Source organism: Columba livia, chromosome 5 (genome assembly GCF_036013475.1).
Source record: "Columba livia isolate bColLiv1 breed racing homer chromosome 5, bColLiv1.pat.W.v2, whole genome shotgun sequence".
Lineage (NCBI taxonomy): Eukaryota > Metazoa > Chordata > Aves > Columbiformes > Columbidae > Columba > Columba livia.
In genome coordinates, this window is record NC_088606.1 from 48,472,526 (window position 1) to 48,489,598 (window position 17,073).

A 17,073-nucleotide genomic window follows, 5' to 3' on the forward strand; every position below is an offset into this window, starting at 1 on the left:
TGACCAGAACTCTTCAAAGTCAAGAGAAGTTTTCTAGTGATTCTGAGGAATTTTGAGCCAAGCCAGCTGTGAACAGTGTTTGTTTTAGTCCCGTATCTATACTATGATAACATGTACCATGTTAATTTTTTCAATGTGTATATATAATCTGAAAGGACAGAGGGATTACATCAGATTCATAGCCACTGATAAAATAAAGAAGGTAAAAAACAAATTTTTGTCGGATTCATTTATAGAACAACTTCTGTCCACACCAGGTCTGTTTATGCCAGTCCTGCCATAGCCACATGTAACAGCGACATTTAGGCTGTGCCCTAAACTTAGTGTGGGAATGAATAATTAAGCCTGTCTTTTCTAGTTATGAAAAACACTAAAACCAGACGTCTGTATATTTACAGAAACTTATTGAATTTCAGCAGTCTACCTATTAGTCAGCTATGACCCTGTGAAAGGTGAAAGGGAAGGAAAAATATCCTAATTTTAGACCATAATATTCATGTTTGTTTTCAGAGAGAGAGATAATAGCTGGTTGCAGTCTGGCTTTAGAAGGGAGGGTGCAGGTGTGTGCACAGCATATGATGAACGGGGTGAGGAGGCTGACAGGCATAGCAATGCTAGCTTTTGGACTGCTGAACTTGCTGTGTGAAATACACATCAAGCAGTCTGCTCCTCTTATATGGCTTTAGATTAATGCATTGCTACAGCAGTACCGTCTTCTCCAACAAACAGGCAGTCCTTTTACCTTGTTGGATGCGCAAGCATTTGCCCTTTTCATTTCCCACCCAAAAAATATTTTCAAACCATGTTAGTTCTGCCAATTAAACATAACCAGGAATCAATGAACTTGGCTCCTCCTGGCGCAACAGCAGTAGCTAGTTTATTAAGATCCTTTCTACCCAGGCATACCCAAAGCCAGGACAGCTCTCTCCCTGGTCCCAACTGGAAAACAGGGAGCCTAAGGAGGTGCCTCAGGTCCAAACAGCACTAAGTGCCTCTTCCTCCCCAGTTTAGGAAGGATCAGGAATTACTGGAGGGAGTCCAGTGGGGAGTTACAAAGATGGTTAGGGGTCAAGAGCATCTTTCTTATGAAGAGAGACTGAGAGAGCTGGATCTGCAGAAGAGAAGGCTGAGAAGAGATCTCATCAATGTTTAGAAATATCTCAAGGATGGGTGTCAAGAGGATGGGACCAGAATCCTTTCAGTGGTGCCCAATGATAGGACAAGGGGCAACGGGCAGCGACTGAAACATAGGAGGTTCCATCTGAAAATGAGGTAAAACTTCTTTACTTTGAGGGTGCCAGAGCACTGGAACGGGCTGCCCAGAGAGTTTGTGGAGTCTCATTCTCTGGAGACATTCAATATGCACCTGGACACATTCCTGTGCAGTCTACTCTAGGTGTACCAGGTGGGCTTTAGTAGGTGGGTTGGACTAGATGATCTCCAGAGGTCCCTTCCAACCCTAACCAATCAGTGATTCAGTGATTCATGGATGGAGAATATACAAGGCAGGACACACACCCCCGCCTCCCACAGCTCCCAGTTTGCCCCTTGGAGCTCACTCAGATTGTGTAGAGGTGGCAGTAAGGAAAGCATTTTTCATTTCTGAGCTGTACATAATTTATGTGGGAATTGTCAGTGAAAATAAACAACAACTTCTGAAGAAATTTGCTTTTTCTATATAAATAAGCAAAAGAAGGTAATTATGGGTGACTCTGCAGGAAGGAGTTTTGTGTGAGGCCGGGACAGAGACACAGAAAATAGATTTCATAAAATCCATGAGACAGAAACTCTATTTTTGCACATTTCCATGTTCCTGCATTTCTAGTAAAGAAACAGACAAGGGAGGAGCTGAATGCTATTACAACACAGTGTGTTTATCTTAGAACTGGGAATTGTCACCCTAGACCACACATCCACTGCCTACTTAACAGCTTGGCTTAAGTAACAATGAAAGCAAATATTTTAGAAAAAAAAAGTAAACACTCATTTGGGATATTATCGCATAATTGGTTAGAGTTCAATTAAGTATTTAAGTTTATTTCTTTCATTACATACCTAGAATAACACAGCTGTGTTTGAGAATCTGTGTTTCTTGTTGACCAAAAGCTGGTATTACTTGTGATTTATTTGATTTGTCTTTTGTAATAGTGAGTGACAATATCTTACTGAAGTTAAGAAAAAAAATATTACCTTGAATACAATTTTGAAAATGTGCTTGCATTCAATTGCAGTCCTTTTGGGTTGTCTTTTGAGGGATATTTGAAGTGACAGGATCTACCTACAAGAGATATTAGACAGACAGAAATTCTATATAGGAAAAAAAAAAAAAAGAAATTAGATGTTTTATGGGATTCTAAATTTAAAACAAAAAAATGCCCTGTGCTGGTGATTTATGTAAATACACTAGTAATCAAATGACACAGTATCACATGATCATCATTGCTAACCAGCCCGTAACATTTTTTGATTCCTGCATACTACTTTTTCAATAATTTGTGGTTCATTTGTAACGAAAACATTTGTTCAGGAATTCTCCAGGTTCTTCTGAATAATGCTTGTCTAAAATATTTACAATATATTCACAAAATTTTAATTTGCAGAAATGTACAACTGGCAATGAAGTATTATGAGTTATTGGTTCACCTCTAAAATGCTACTTATATATCCTAAACATTTTATTGAAGGGTTGGGAGGATTAAGAAGGTCGTGTCTGAACAGCATTTTGAACAAGTCAGATCTGGAAAGCAATTATATTAAGACTTCTTAAAATGTTAAAGTTTCAGCCAACTTGCACTGAATGTATAAGAAATGATCTCTGAATCATCTAAGATTTCAAGGATATGATTGAGAGCATGTTCGGTATTATATAAATGGATATGAGAACTAGCAAGAGAGTCTGCAACTTATCTGCTGCCCATTGTACCTGGAAGTCTCATCAGTAAAGCCCTTCTTCCTATCTTTTGCAATATACATTAAGATAAATATGTTTATAAACATAAAGATTTAGTTGGGATTTATACTCCATCTGGTTTGCTTTCTATAACCAACCCTCTTAAATTGTTACAAGAATTTAATGAAAATTTTCTGTAGGGGAATGGGTAAGAGAGGCAGAGGTAATAGAAGGCAGGAAAAAAATGTCCTGTCAGCCTGATAGGTCTGGTACTACAACGAACTCTGCACAGCACTATCTAGCAAGCAGGAACTGCTAGCCAGTACCATAAAAAGAGCATCACTGAACAGTTTTTTGAGAGTCTTGGGACAAAATGGAGTGTGTTGAGTGCACTCCTGCAAAGCTCCTTTCCCTTATACGGGAGGAAAGTAACTGTTTGGTATTAGCTAGTCCAGGAAGGATAGATCTACATCAACATTAACTCTTCAAAATTTATTATCCCTTAAGTGAAGAAGTATATGAGGCATATCTCAAGGGGCACAGATGTGAGATAGGCATGCTATGAATGTTCAACTGTCTAGTTCAAATAAAGATTTAAGGATAATAAAGCTTACCTCAGCTATTTAAGGATTCCTTTTAACTTCTCCCTCCCATATTCAAATTCAGTTCCTCAATCCTAGCCTAGCTAGTTTCTCCTCTCTTCTTAATGACACATTTTTTTACGTACAGATAGCTGAAACCCAGTCCACATGGCCCAGTCTTTGCTGAACTTGGGAATTCCAGAGTGCTTGCGTTTTTTCTAGCTTAGGTCATTACAGAACTAATTGAAGAGAAATAAAAGGTAAAATACACCATATGCTGTTAGTCACAGGCAGCTAGAAACTCTTACTGAAAGTCTGAGATGGTTCAGAGTGCATCTCTTAAGAGTTTACTCATTGCCTTCCAAAATATGGGTGCATCGTGTAGAGGGCACAGCAAATCCTTTGCACAATATTGTTAAGCATGAGAATTTCAGAGAATAGAAATATAGTTTTTCTCTAACTGAAAATATAGGTTACAGTCTTGATTATTAAGATTGTGATTATCTGGATTAGAATGCAGCCAAGACTCTAAGACTAAATACACACATATGAGTGAGTAAGACCAGAGTATTTGATTGTACTGTTTTTTTTTGCCTGGGATGGAGCAGTCACAAATTTAAGTCCTTTACCAGCTGTTTCAACCACATGTGCTTTCCCAAAACTGTGCACTAGCCTAGAGGACAGTTTGGTCCCCTTGAGCTGGCTGTCTCTCAAGCGTTTGTGTTGAAGTTGCTCCATTTTGCTTAGGCCAGAAGGCGAAACTGAACCTATGGCTGCATGGCTTTGTTTGTGTCCTCTTACTTCCTCAAGGATCAGGCAGTTTAGCATATATACGCACATCTGCATAGCAAAGACAGCTCTAGTCTGCTGTCAGTTGAGCCTGCTTTGGAGCTGGAAACATCATAGACACAGTTGTAAGACATTGCTTGTGATCTAATTAGCCTTGTAGATTAACTTAACCAGACAGGACCAGCTGCATTCTGGTAGTGATCTACATCTTTCAGGAACTCATGCCTCTACATAGCTTGACATTACACCATGTTGAAGTACTACTTGGGGACATCTCTTCACCCTCTTCTAGCGTATGCTGAAGTCCTGTCCTTAGTCTCTTGAGGTGAGCTTATCTAAAGAACACAGCACGTTGCAAGATTTAGTAATAAGTCACCAGTAACACTGCTTGTGACCTTTCAGATAAGAAAGGGCATATGTCCCACTAAAGTCTGGGGCAGTCTGTCCTTTCCCCACCTTATCGCCTTTTTTTTTTTTTTTCTTTTTCAAGGCTCTCCAAGATTTCAGTCTTTGCTGGTATGGATATAAGCTGAAGCAACAGCCTATTCAGTAGCAGATTTTGGTCTTGACAAGTAAGACGTTCTTTAGCAATAATGAAGCCTGGCCAAGTAAGACTAGGAAAAATTCCTCCTGAGATTCAACTGGAATAAGTGATAAAATTCAGACAGGAAAAAAAATAAGCTGAATACTAGGAAGGTTCTGCTACAATACTGGCTATATAGTGGAATAGCTTCTCAGAACACGCTCATCCATGAAGTTGGTTAAAGGTTTGGAGGGAAAACCATATGAGGAGCAGCTAAAGTCACTTGGTTTGTTCAGCCTGGAGAAGAGGAGATGGAGGGGAGACCTCATTGTGGTCTACAGCTTCCTCACAAGGGTGGGAGGTGGGCCAGGCACTGATCTCTTGTCTCTAGCAACCAATGACAGGACCCAAGGGAATGGCAGGAAGATGTGCCAGGGGAGATTTACATTGGACATTAGGGAAAGATTCTTCACCCAGAGGGTGGTGGAGCACTGGAATGTGCTCCCCAGGGAGGTAGTCATCGTGCCAAGCCTTACTATATTCAAGAAGTATTTGGACAGCGCCCTCAGACACATGGTGTGAATTCTGGGCTTGTCCTATGCAGGGACAGGAGTTGGACTCGATGATCCTTGTGGGTCCCTTCCAACACAGGACATTCTGTGATTCTATGATTCTATGATCTTTGCTGAATGACTAGGTAATTTTAACCATGAGTCTGTGATTCACTTCAGAGGATCCCACATCTCAAGTGCTATACTTGAAACATCTGAACAGTCACTGAAACCTACATTAGGAATTAATCATATCCTGGTTGGATTTGCCACTCCTCAGAGACTTTACTGCAGACAAGGGGTGCTTTCAGTCACACTACTTGCAGGCTGAAGCTCATCCAGTAGCTTCCTCTGGTTCTTGGGACACATATTAATTACTTTATGTGAAAGAACTTTTGTATTTTAAACTGTCTCATCTCTATTCATGTTACTGATCATATCACAGACATCCTGGATTTTACATTCCTCATTAGTCCATTTTATCATTCCTGATTATGAGCAGACAGATGATTACCAGAAAAAAGATGAGGAATAGTCTCAGTATGAATTTAAGAAGTTCATTCTTTATAGTCTCTTACTTTGTGCTCAAAAAGAAACACCTACACTTTCCTCCACTCAGTACTTTTGTCATGGCACCATGTTCTGGGCTGTGCAATGCAATCTGAGCCTCACAGGATCAAGATCTTAGAACAATTTCTACTGCCTCACAGATTCAGTAATGGCTTTTAGCATAAACAAGAGAAAAAAATAAGGTTTGATGCCTAACTAAACTGAGAATTCAAGTCACAGCCATTGTAAAGAAAAAATCTATATAAAAAAGACTTATCCCAAAGTGACATGTAGTGATCTTCCAGGTAAAGCATACTCTCATTGCCATGCTATTACACATTTTACAGTGCTTCCCATGCTGAGCTATTACTCTGAAAATAATGGTAACTTTTTAGAATGGTAGCTGGTGCTAGGGAATATTGGAAATATTAACCATGCAGCTCTGACTTGTTTGGTAAATTCTTACGAGTGGAGTGGTACAGATGGAAATAAATCATAGAGAAAAGGGACACACTATTTGAAACATGGGTACCAGGACTGGGCTAAACATGTTATTTTCTGGTTTACATTATTTTAATGTGGTCTATGAATCATTTCTGATGTGCAGCTCAGAAACATGAAATACATAATGCCCTCTTATAAATATAGTAGTAGAGTAAGAAACAAGCATATGATCTCTCAGGAGATAATTTCTTTGTCACTGAAAACAACAACTCTAGAGAGACAGAGATGTCAACCAAAAGGTACTTCTATATTGTTCTTCTGATGACACTACAATGCTCATTCTTGTACATGGTTTTAGCCATGCAACACTGATAATACAAGTAAGACTGAAGTACCATCCTTAATCTGAGAGCCACAAGGCAAGTTGTCTTGTGAGAGAGAAGAGGAGAGTTCCAGGAGAGGTTCACGTGATGATGTCTCCTTTTCTGTATTGGGGCAGAAATTAGATGAACATACAGGGACACCCAGCAACACTGGCCTCAGACATTCTTTTCTACAGGCAGAGACTCAAATTCACCAGAGGTTTCGGTCCCAGCTGAGCTTTCCCCATTGCTAAGTATTCCCAGAATGAAGCTAGGCAAGGATCACAAGCCACGGTTTGACCCTCTCTATATTTAGATTTTGGCCTCTTGTCCTGAATGTAAAAACTGTAAAATGGAGTTATCCCCCTAGAGGTAGAAAAGTAATTTCTTGACCTAAGTGGAGATTCTTTTTACATATCAGTGTAAAAATACCTTTTCCCAAGAAAAACAGAATTTTTTGACAGCTAGAACTCTTTCAGCATTTTGAGATCTGAGTACTACCTATCAATCAGTCTGCAAGATTGTGTGGAAAGCAATCTGACTTCAGATGTTCAGCCTGTCTTCAGAAGAAGTATGATCAATGTACAACCCAAAAGGCACTCAGATGTGTCTCTCAATGACCTCAAATTTAACAGTATGACAAAAAGGGAATAGTGTCTTAGACATTGGGTCTGTTCCAAGTATTAAAATCAAGGAGCTTGATTTCCCCGTTTCAGTGGTAAAGTTGAGCTTTGGTTAGCAAGCAAAACCTGTCCTTAAGGCTGAACACTTACAAATGTAGGACCAATATGCCTCACTAGGCCAAATACTATGTTGACTTTTCTCCCTATATATACCATAAAACCCAACAGATCAGAGGAGTAAGAAAACTGGTCCAAAGTTTCAAGAATTTCTATAAACCTCTCTGTTACATCAAAGGCACACCAGAATTTGCTTCTCTGATGATTGCTGTGAGGTGGAAAGAGGTGCAAACAGCACAGAAAAGTTGAGCCTGGGGAGAATTCAGAAACCAGCTTTAAGCCATAATCTCAAATCAGATACAAGCTTGTAGAAGGACACATGAACCATGATGATACAGATAGAGAACTCATTTCCACTCAACAATTAAGACTGCTTTTTCTCAGTCAGTAATTATCTACATGCAGTGACCATCTACTCACACTCATTCTGGATAAACAGAAATTCACTTCTTAAATATATTTTTAATTCAGCATCAAACACATTATTTTCAAAAGCTTTTTGAAATTGGATCAGAAGCTACCTGTGGGGTTTATAAATAAACCCCAGTTTCTAAATGCACAAACACATTTTTCTCAACATCCACCATAGTCCAATCATTTATTTCCTTTGCATGTGGCTACATATGAGTGAAGGAAAGGCAGGAATAGCCAGGACAAGTATTTGGCAACAAAGTCTCTCTATTATAGCCAAGAAATTGCACATCGGTTGAGAAGCTCCACACAGTTACACAGTTTGTTACATGGTTGTGTTCTGTTTTTTTTGTTTTGTTTTGTTTTGTTTTGTTTTGTTTTGTTTTGTTTTGTTTTCTTTTCTTTTCTTTTCTTTTCTTTTCTTTTCTTTTCTTTTCTTTTCTTTTCTTTTCTTTTCTTTTCTTTTCTTTTGGTTTGTTTGTTTGTTTGGGGGTGTTTGTTTGGGGGCTATAGTTACATTTTATTCTAAACTTGCAGAAATCCTCAACATCATCTTAATGGAAATAAAGGTCTCATCTATGCAAATAAATTATAGAAACTACCAAAATAATTGGTTTAATTATTCCTCTGTATTTCTGCGGAGTTGCTCTGCTATTTGGATTTCTATGCAAATATTAACAGTGTTAGTTTTTGTGGAGACAATTTTCTTTTTTTTTTTAAATGAGAGGAGTTGTAGCAGAAATATAATTTCTGGTTTGGCTGTAAATCACATTAGGTTCTCTTCAGAATACTTTTAAAAAGAAAGGAAAAAAAATATAGTTGTGATATCAGGCTTCTTTGCATCTATTTTCCTTTCATCATGCAAATGAAGGCTGAAAGCTCCATGATAGCATGTAGTCATCGAAAGACACTTGTGCATATATACATATATATTTATAATATTATATATATGTGTGTGTGTGAAACAATAAACTTTCTGAATGACCCATCACATATTTAATAAACAAAACTACAAGAATACATGAAAAGGGGATTCCTCAGTAGAATTCAGCCATGATATCAACACAAATCAAAGAACCACTTCTCAGTATCTCTCTGTGATAACTTGGTTCTGCCTTCTGTGATTTCCTTGAGATTCTTAATCCTGATCAGCTTTAAATAAGGTTGGTACTAATACAGATCAGTTCTTTATAGACAAGGGGAAAATCCAGTGCAAAGTCACTGCTACTACTGATCATATTTTAAAAGAGAAACCCAGTTTTCTCTGTGGACAAGTAGGATTTTATTCTTTCAGATAATACTTCATAAATACTTTTGATGCTAGATACCAACATTCAAGGAGTTGTTTAGAGGTATGATGCTGTGTGAATGGAAATATTTTCTTAGAAAACTGAGAAATCGACCTAAACCTCAGAGGAATATGAGATTTTAGAAATAGCCCTCTTCCTCTAAACATTTCCTGCCATAGCTATAGAAAATCGCCCTTATAGAACTCATTTAGAGATATTTGACTTGGCTTGTCCACTCTATAGGGAACTCTGGGTGAGGTTCTGGGTGCCATTTGGGGAGCAATAGGGCTGACACACGTATTAGGTATTCAAGTTATCTTGGGACCCCCCTACCTTCTACAGCCTTATCCCAGAGGATTCCTCCAAGCAGGATCTTGAAGAGGCTAAAGTTAGCTCTCCTGAAGACCGTGGTTGTAATCCTACTTATTGCCCTGCTTCCTTCATGCAGGATCCTGAACTCTACCATCTAATAGTCACTGCAGCTGAGGCTGCCGTTAACCTTCATATCTCCAAACAGTCTGTGGCAGAATGCAAACCCCAATCTCTCCCCCTCCCTCCTTCAGTATGGAAGGAGTAGGCACATCTCCCTCTCTCTCTGCTACTTGAGGCTAACAGCTTCTTTTGTTTGGCCCCAGAGCACCCTGGCCAGGGCCATTAGGAGAAGGGAGTGCCGAGGCGCCAGTGAGCCGCTGGGCACCTGCGGCCAGTGTGGGGGATATTTGGAGGCTTCAGGGGCACCCCACAGCCAGTGTGGGGGTGCAGAGAAGCTTCTAGAATGCCTACAGTCAGATCTGATCAGCCAATATAAAAATGGGATTCTCGTCGAGACTCCACCCATTGTCGCGGGTCTCTCGGAGCTTGAGCAAGATGCTGCCTCCGAGAGCCCCCCTCCCCGGGGTGGACACTCCGCTTGCCTTGCTGACACGGGTGTGAGTAAAACTTCTCGCAGGATTGCGAGTATATTTATACTTTTTGTGCACATATGCACGTGTAACTTTCCGTGCTCAATATAAGCACATGTAAAATTAATCCTCACAGAATCGTGGGTGTATTTTCCTTCCATGCACATTTGCATGTGTAACTTTCCGTGCACATTTGCACGCTTACTTTCCGTGCTTAATACAAGCACGTGTTCTTTCCATGTACATTTGCAAGTATAACTTTCCGTGCTCAGTACGAGCACTTGTATTAATTATTTCCTCACACAATCGCGAGTGTATTTTCCTCCCATGCTTCCACATAAGCACGTGTAGTATTCTGTGCAGGATTGCGAGCGTGTTATAAATTTACCCTCACAGAATCGCGAGTGTACACTTTCCGTATTCACTACGAGTATGTGTGTCTCTTTAAAAATAATCCCGCACCGTGTTTAGGCAAGTGTGTATTCATCTCGGACTCAGGGCCGGCTCCAGCATTGTTTTGAGTGAAGGCACGTGCATGCACACTGTGGACCGCCTGTTGTATTAGTTGCTGCCCCTTTATAATTTTCCTCAACTGATATCCGAACCTTTATTTAAGTCACTTTGGAGTGTTAAAACCCTGTTTCTCACCTGTTTAATAAAAGTTGTTTTGGACCCTGTTGTCCCTTAAACTAACCTCGGGGTACCTCTGTGACACAGTCCTTCTTGTTTTGTTAGGGCAAGGTCCAGCAACACACTTCTCGTCATTGGCTCCTTCACTACCTGTGTCAAAAAGTTATCATCAATGATCTGCAGGAACCTCCTGGATTCCGTGTGCTGAGCTGTGTTGTATTTCCAGCAGGTATCAGGGTGGTTGAAGTCCCCCATGAGAACCAGTGCCTCTGATAATGAGGCTACTTTCAGCTGTCTGTAGAAAGCCTCATCAACTTCCTCTTCCTGATCAGCTAGTCTGTAGTAAACACCCACAATTGTGTCATCCATATTAGACTGCCTCTTAATTCTTGTCCAAGAGAGAGCTCGTGTAGCTAATTGATCACTGATAACACTGAGATATGTCGCGGTTGAGATGGACAAACGACATGGACCAAGTTATTTCAAGATGAAAGTAATGGATGCCATTTATTGCTACAAGTGCATTTTTATACAATTCTACCAGTTCATGTGTCTTTTCACTACTGGTTACAAGTTACAGCACTAACATCTCATTGGTTAATTTTCCTATCATCCATGTTATTCTTCTATCCCCTTCTCTCTCACGGGTACATCTCTCCTCTCTCCGGATACTCCTTTACTCCCATCCTTCTCAAGGGTAAATCTCAATATCTCAAGGCTGATCTCTACTCTCATATTTTCTGTCAAGGATTCCACAGACCCGCTGCAGTTTCCCACAATTCCTCCTTTTTTTATTTGTGTTAAAAATGCTGCCCTCATTGTCCGCTGCAGGGCCCTTTGCAGCAGAGAAATCGTGCATGGCAACATTAGTAACACAACCACAACAATCATCAAAATGATCAGTCCTGTTTTCACTACTGATAACAACCATCCTAAAAACCCTCAACCACTGAGCAATTTATTTAACAAATCCCATCAAAATCTTCACACACATGTCCTTGAGCTAATAACAAAAAATCTATCGTGGCCCTACTCTGCCATGTGGCATGACTTACAGAATCTACATCTAAAAAAAAAGTCCACTTAAAGCCTTTTAAGTTCTGTTAGTTTGCTTAACTAGCCAGCATGCTAATTTTTCTGAAATATTTAAAGCTTTTAGCTGTGCCAACACCAGATACAAGAGATCCTAAAACCCTTAACCTTGATCCCCAAAAATCTACATTATCATCACATTTTGACTCATATACATGCAAAAAGTGTTTTTCTCGTCTTGCTCTTCTGTCATCTATTATCATAGATACATTGGGCATTAAGAGAGTTAATAGTCCCAAAATACACAGTCCTTCAACAGCATTAGAAGGAATTCCTGGTCAGGCTCTATCTCCACAGATCAAGAATACACCATACAGGAGGTTTTGGGGTCGCTGTTCCCACATTATCAATGACATCCCTTGGATTCTTCTGTGAGGCACTGCACCAACGAGTTTCATTTCTATAGTCACCAAGGGTAGCATTAACATTTTGCAGTTTTATCCATTCATGCTTTAGCATATTGTCCTGGCACTTTTCACAAACCGACTGGATACAAGTGTCCATGGGCATAGATGCCAGCAATTCCAGCTCCTGTGGTTCAAGATCTGCTTCCGGGAGGTAATTAATCCAAGGTGCCATGTTAGTATTATTACAGTTTGATGCAATGCCTTTGCACCGACCACTATTTTGAAACAATTGTGTGATGCTGCTGTAGTCATCAAGGGGGATGCCAACCAAGCATGTGTGGAACGGGTTTTCTGGAGATGCCATAGCTAGGCATATGGAGTCCTGGTCAATCATGTTGGCTAAAGTACTCCACATGTTAGTCTTTGTCTGTGCAGGCATCCAAAACACAGCAGCTGCAACAATCATTGTCAGGAAGATAACACAGGTTTCACGTTTCATGCCAGCAATCGTTGCGGCCCTTGATCTGTAAAGACACAAGCATAACCTCTCCCCCAGGTTATCAATTGATGTGGCCTTTTCCATTGACCATTAACTAGTGATTTGGCCATAACTAATGTAGATTCTTTCTGATTTAGCATGGTTTTGGGTCACACTTGCAAAGTATTTCATCATATACAATGCTTTTGACAATTGGTTTTGTGGTGTTTTCCCTACTTCTCCCCCTTTTTGTTTTAAAAAAAGAACAAAACCAAAACAAAAAACACAGTTCAGAAGCAGATACGTGCATTGGACCTTGACTACGTACTCAGAATCACAAATCAAATTTAGAGGTTCCACCTTAAAAAGCTCTAAGTAATGTAAAGCTGTGCCAAGTTCTGCTAATTTGGGTTGAACCTTCAATAATTTTTACAGAATGATGCCAATTGTTATCTTCACACCAAACCACTACAGCTTTATGAGACTTCCCAGAACCATCAACAAAAACTGTGCAAGTATGTAGGATCAGACCAAATACAAGTATGGCCTATGACCTGATGTTAGAGACTTGCAGGTTCTGCAGCAATTTACATTTTACATTTATGCATGCCAAAAGCTGTGCTGTTAAGAAAACCAGCTAGTGCAATTTACAAAGACATAGATTACAACTAAAATAAAAAAATCAGAATTAAATTTCACAAATGGTACATATATGACAAAAGGATCATGGCCTATTGAAACTTAAATTCATTCCCTGCTTTTCTTGATTAAAGTAACAAGCAGTATATCAGTCTGCTAGCAATCTCATCATACTGTTCCACAATAGCCACAGGTTCTTTCAATGTTGTAGCTATAAATAGACAAATCTGCAAGTCCAATCAAATGCAGTCAGCCTGTAAAGTTGTCATAAATTTATTCCTCAAAGTTTCCAACTCCATTTTGGCTGTCATATTTATTGGATATTGTTTTCCCTTACCAGATCGAAGTCCTGTTTCAGATCAATCAGTGTAGTATTTGCTTTATCGAAACATTGGCTGTTAATACTAGTGGAAATACAGCATTTGAAATTTCCTTGGAGATTTCTCACTTGCAGCAGATCTGCGCCATCCAAACAGCTTCTTGTAGGCTATGCAACTAAACAGAATTCTCAGAAAACATTATTTGAGCTTACAATTTGCTTAACAAATCTTAACCTAGGAGAGGTATAGGAGTTTCTAACAACTATAAGAATTCATGTATTTAAACTTCGTTCCAAATTTGGCATTCCATTGGTCTCAAAAAATGGCCTTTCTTTCGTTCTCTCTCATGACCTCAAAAACTAGCATGGTGAATTTACTAAGAAGTCACTTACAACTAATTACCACAGAATAAGTCTATTAACAAATTTTTGGTTTAATTTTCCAGTTTCATTAGAACTATGGGTCTGCTAAGGATGCCTTTAAACTTCACCCTCGGACTGCTCCATTCAGTATTATATTGCTGCAGTGGGGGGAGAGAGAACCCCCCTTTCACTGCTTTAAAAGCAGGTAGCCAGGTTTTTCCAGTTGTTTTTTCTTTCTGTGCAGTGTAGATATAACCAAGGTCACGCAGCTGGCATACTGGCTGGTACGAAGTAGGAGGCTCTGGGAAACTTCTCAGTTACAATGAGATGCACACAGGCCTGAGATATTTTGCTGTATTGTTTTCCCATTTCATTTTAGCCATAATACACTTTATATGCAATTTCAAGTAGCTCAGAAATAGTTACATTCCTTAGCTCCATTTACCTTTTACAATTTAGAGATGTCAAAAAACAGTATAAACCAGTATAACAAACATAAATCCATTAGTCTATTTTCCTAGATCCAAATCAGTTAATATTCTAGCAATTTTTAAATACAACCTCTTCCAAATTCACAGCTATCATAGCATTTTAACAATTTAAATGCTTTTCTAACAATATAAGCAATTACTCTAATGTATAAGGATGCATCCTAAGGGGGGGCAAGGCGGAATTTTAGCAGTGGAACCGGTTCCGATTTTGTAATTATCTCCCCAAACAAGACTCTTTTGGTACCAAATATGAATATGCAAACTAAAATACTGAGCTCAGATGTGAAAACCATATACCAAGTTCAAATAAGCAGATGGATCACAGTTACACCAATTTAAGACAATATCTCAATTTTCGCATTGCACCTTTGGGCTGCTTACTGCTTAGCCAGGTGGAGGTACCTCTGGGTCTCCCTGACAAAATAGGTCAGTGCGCGCTGGAGCCCCATCAGCCCCCGCAGCGAGCTGTACTGGGCAAGGCCTTTTTTTGGTTTTGTTTTGTTGTTGGTTTTGTTTTTGTTTTTTTTTTTATTAGTGTCTCATCTGGTGCACTACAGCTGTTATTCCAAAACCAGGATTCTTTATGTGATATGCATACGGAAAAACCAAATCCAGCACACCGAGATGAGACACAGCCTGTCACAGAGTTGCGCAAGTCTGAATGCTGGAATAAAGGTAACATGCTAGAGAAAAGAAAAAAAATAACAGCTACTACACACAAAATTTTACCATCACATTCACTCAGTAAAGAACTAAATTACTTATGATCTTCTGTATTATCACAAAACACACATTTTGAGTCAATGGATTCTCATAATTTAACAGACTGTGAATTTATCGTACCATATAACAAAGACATACCAAAATTGCAACATGCTTAAACCGATATCCACAAAGAAAACAGGTTAATGAGGAAAGCATCTTGCAGACTTTAGCAAGTTTACTGTGACCTGTGTGTTATCAGTTAACTCTCTCTCAGCTTGTTGACATTCAAACCGTTCCAGCTGTAAAACTAATCTAATCTAATGATCTCTTGTAGAGATTTATTTTGTCCTGCTCTTCTCACCTTAAAAACAACATTAATTGCAACAAAATTCTATTCTCCGGACACTTTTCCCAATCATTTAACTTAAACAGCAGCGAACACTGATTCCAATATTTAACAAGATCTTCCTTCCTCATAATTCCGAGTGCTTTCCTAAGTTTTAAAACGCCTCCCAATACTGATTTTTCAGGAACACAACTGAAAACAATTATTCCTGACCCCATCTTGCAAGTAAAAACCTTGAGAAGGGGGAGGGAGGGGTAGAAAACACAGGCTGCTTGCAGCGTGAGTGGGAAAAGCAGGGAGAAGGTTTTACGGCGGGCTTAAAAACAACTAGTAAAACAATTAACTCACATTCCTGACAAGCTGCTTGATTTTCAGAGAGGCAATACACAGAAGCACATAATATGTACTGTAAAATTTGCAGATAACATATTGATAGCAAACATTAGCATTCTCTACTGCTAATTTCAACAGCAATGCTTCCTTAGCGTCTAAGTTTTCAACCTGCTTATTGATGGTCTCTTGAAGATGGTCAATAAATTGCATGTAATTCTCACTGGGACCCTGATTAATAGTTGCAAATGATTTGGCTGCATTGTTGGTTTCAGGCACCTTTATCATAGCTCGATATGCGAGGTCTGTTGACTGCCTCAGGATTTCAGAAAGTTATCGTGCCTGTAGTTGTGGTGTGTCAATTAGTGTCTCTTCCAGAAACGCACAGGGTCCCGTGGTTTAACTGTAATCGAAACTGGGGGTAAATCCCAGCTTTTTGGTAAGTTCAGTTTACACTCTGAGACTCTACTCACACCCTCAGGAATTCGCTTTTCAGCACTGTGGGAGGGAGGCGGGGGCAGGTTGGTGGGACCCAAATCTGTAGGAATTACGTTATTTGGCTCGGTCTGGCTCACCACGGGGGGGTCCTCCCCACCTAAAACTCCAGGCAAGGGGGATAGGAAAAAAAATATGTCCATTTTTTTCTTCTGCGACTGATAGCGGCAGGGCAGAGGGTTGAACTGTGATCAATGGCGGTGACGCAGATGGCGGAACTGCGGTTGATGATGGTAGAGGAGAGGTTTGGGCCGCGATTGATGACAGCGGAGCAGTCGGCCGAACGCACCGCTCTGACCGGTGCTCCAACTGGTGCTCTGAGGGCCCCTCCCGAGACCATAACGCTGTTTTTTCATGTGAGTCTTTCATAGCTTTTAACTGATCTCGGGGCCACACATATGTATACGACTCTTTCATAGTTTTTTCTGATCTTGGGGCCACACATACGTACGCTCCTCCTTTACTCCTTTTAACTTTCCAAGAAAGTGCCGTGGATCCTTATCCGTGTCAGATAATATGGACTTGGGCAGTTTTGACTAATCCTTAGTAACAGGGGAGGTTGGAGTAGTACTTAATCTTGCTTTTTTCTCCGAATCTGGCCCAGGAGAGCCAGGAAGACCATCCCCCTCCACCGCCTCTGCCTGTTGCTGTTTTAACTCTTTCAGAGTATCTAATAACAAGCGCCACGTCGTTAACAGTTCAGTTGCTTCCTTGGACCCTTGGGTAGCACTGTCAAACAATTTATCCCCCAAGTTCATCCATTGTGACACACTAAATGCTGTCACAGGATTAACCTCTAAACCTTGT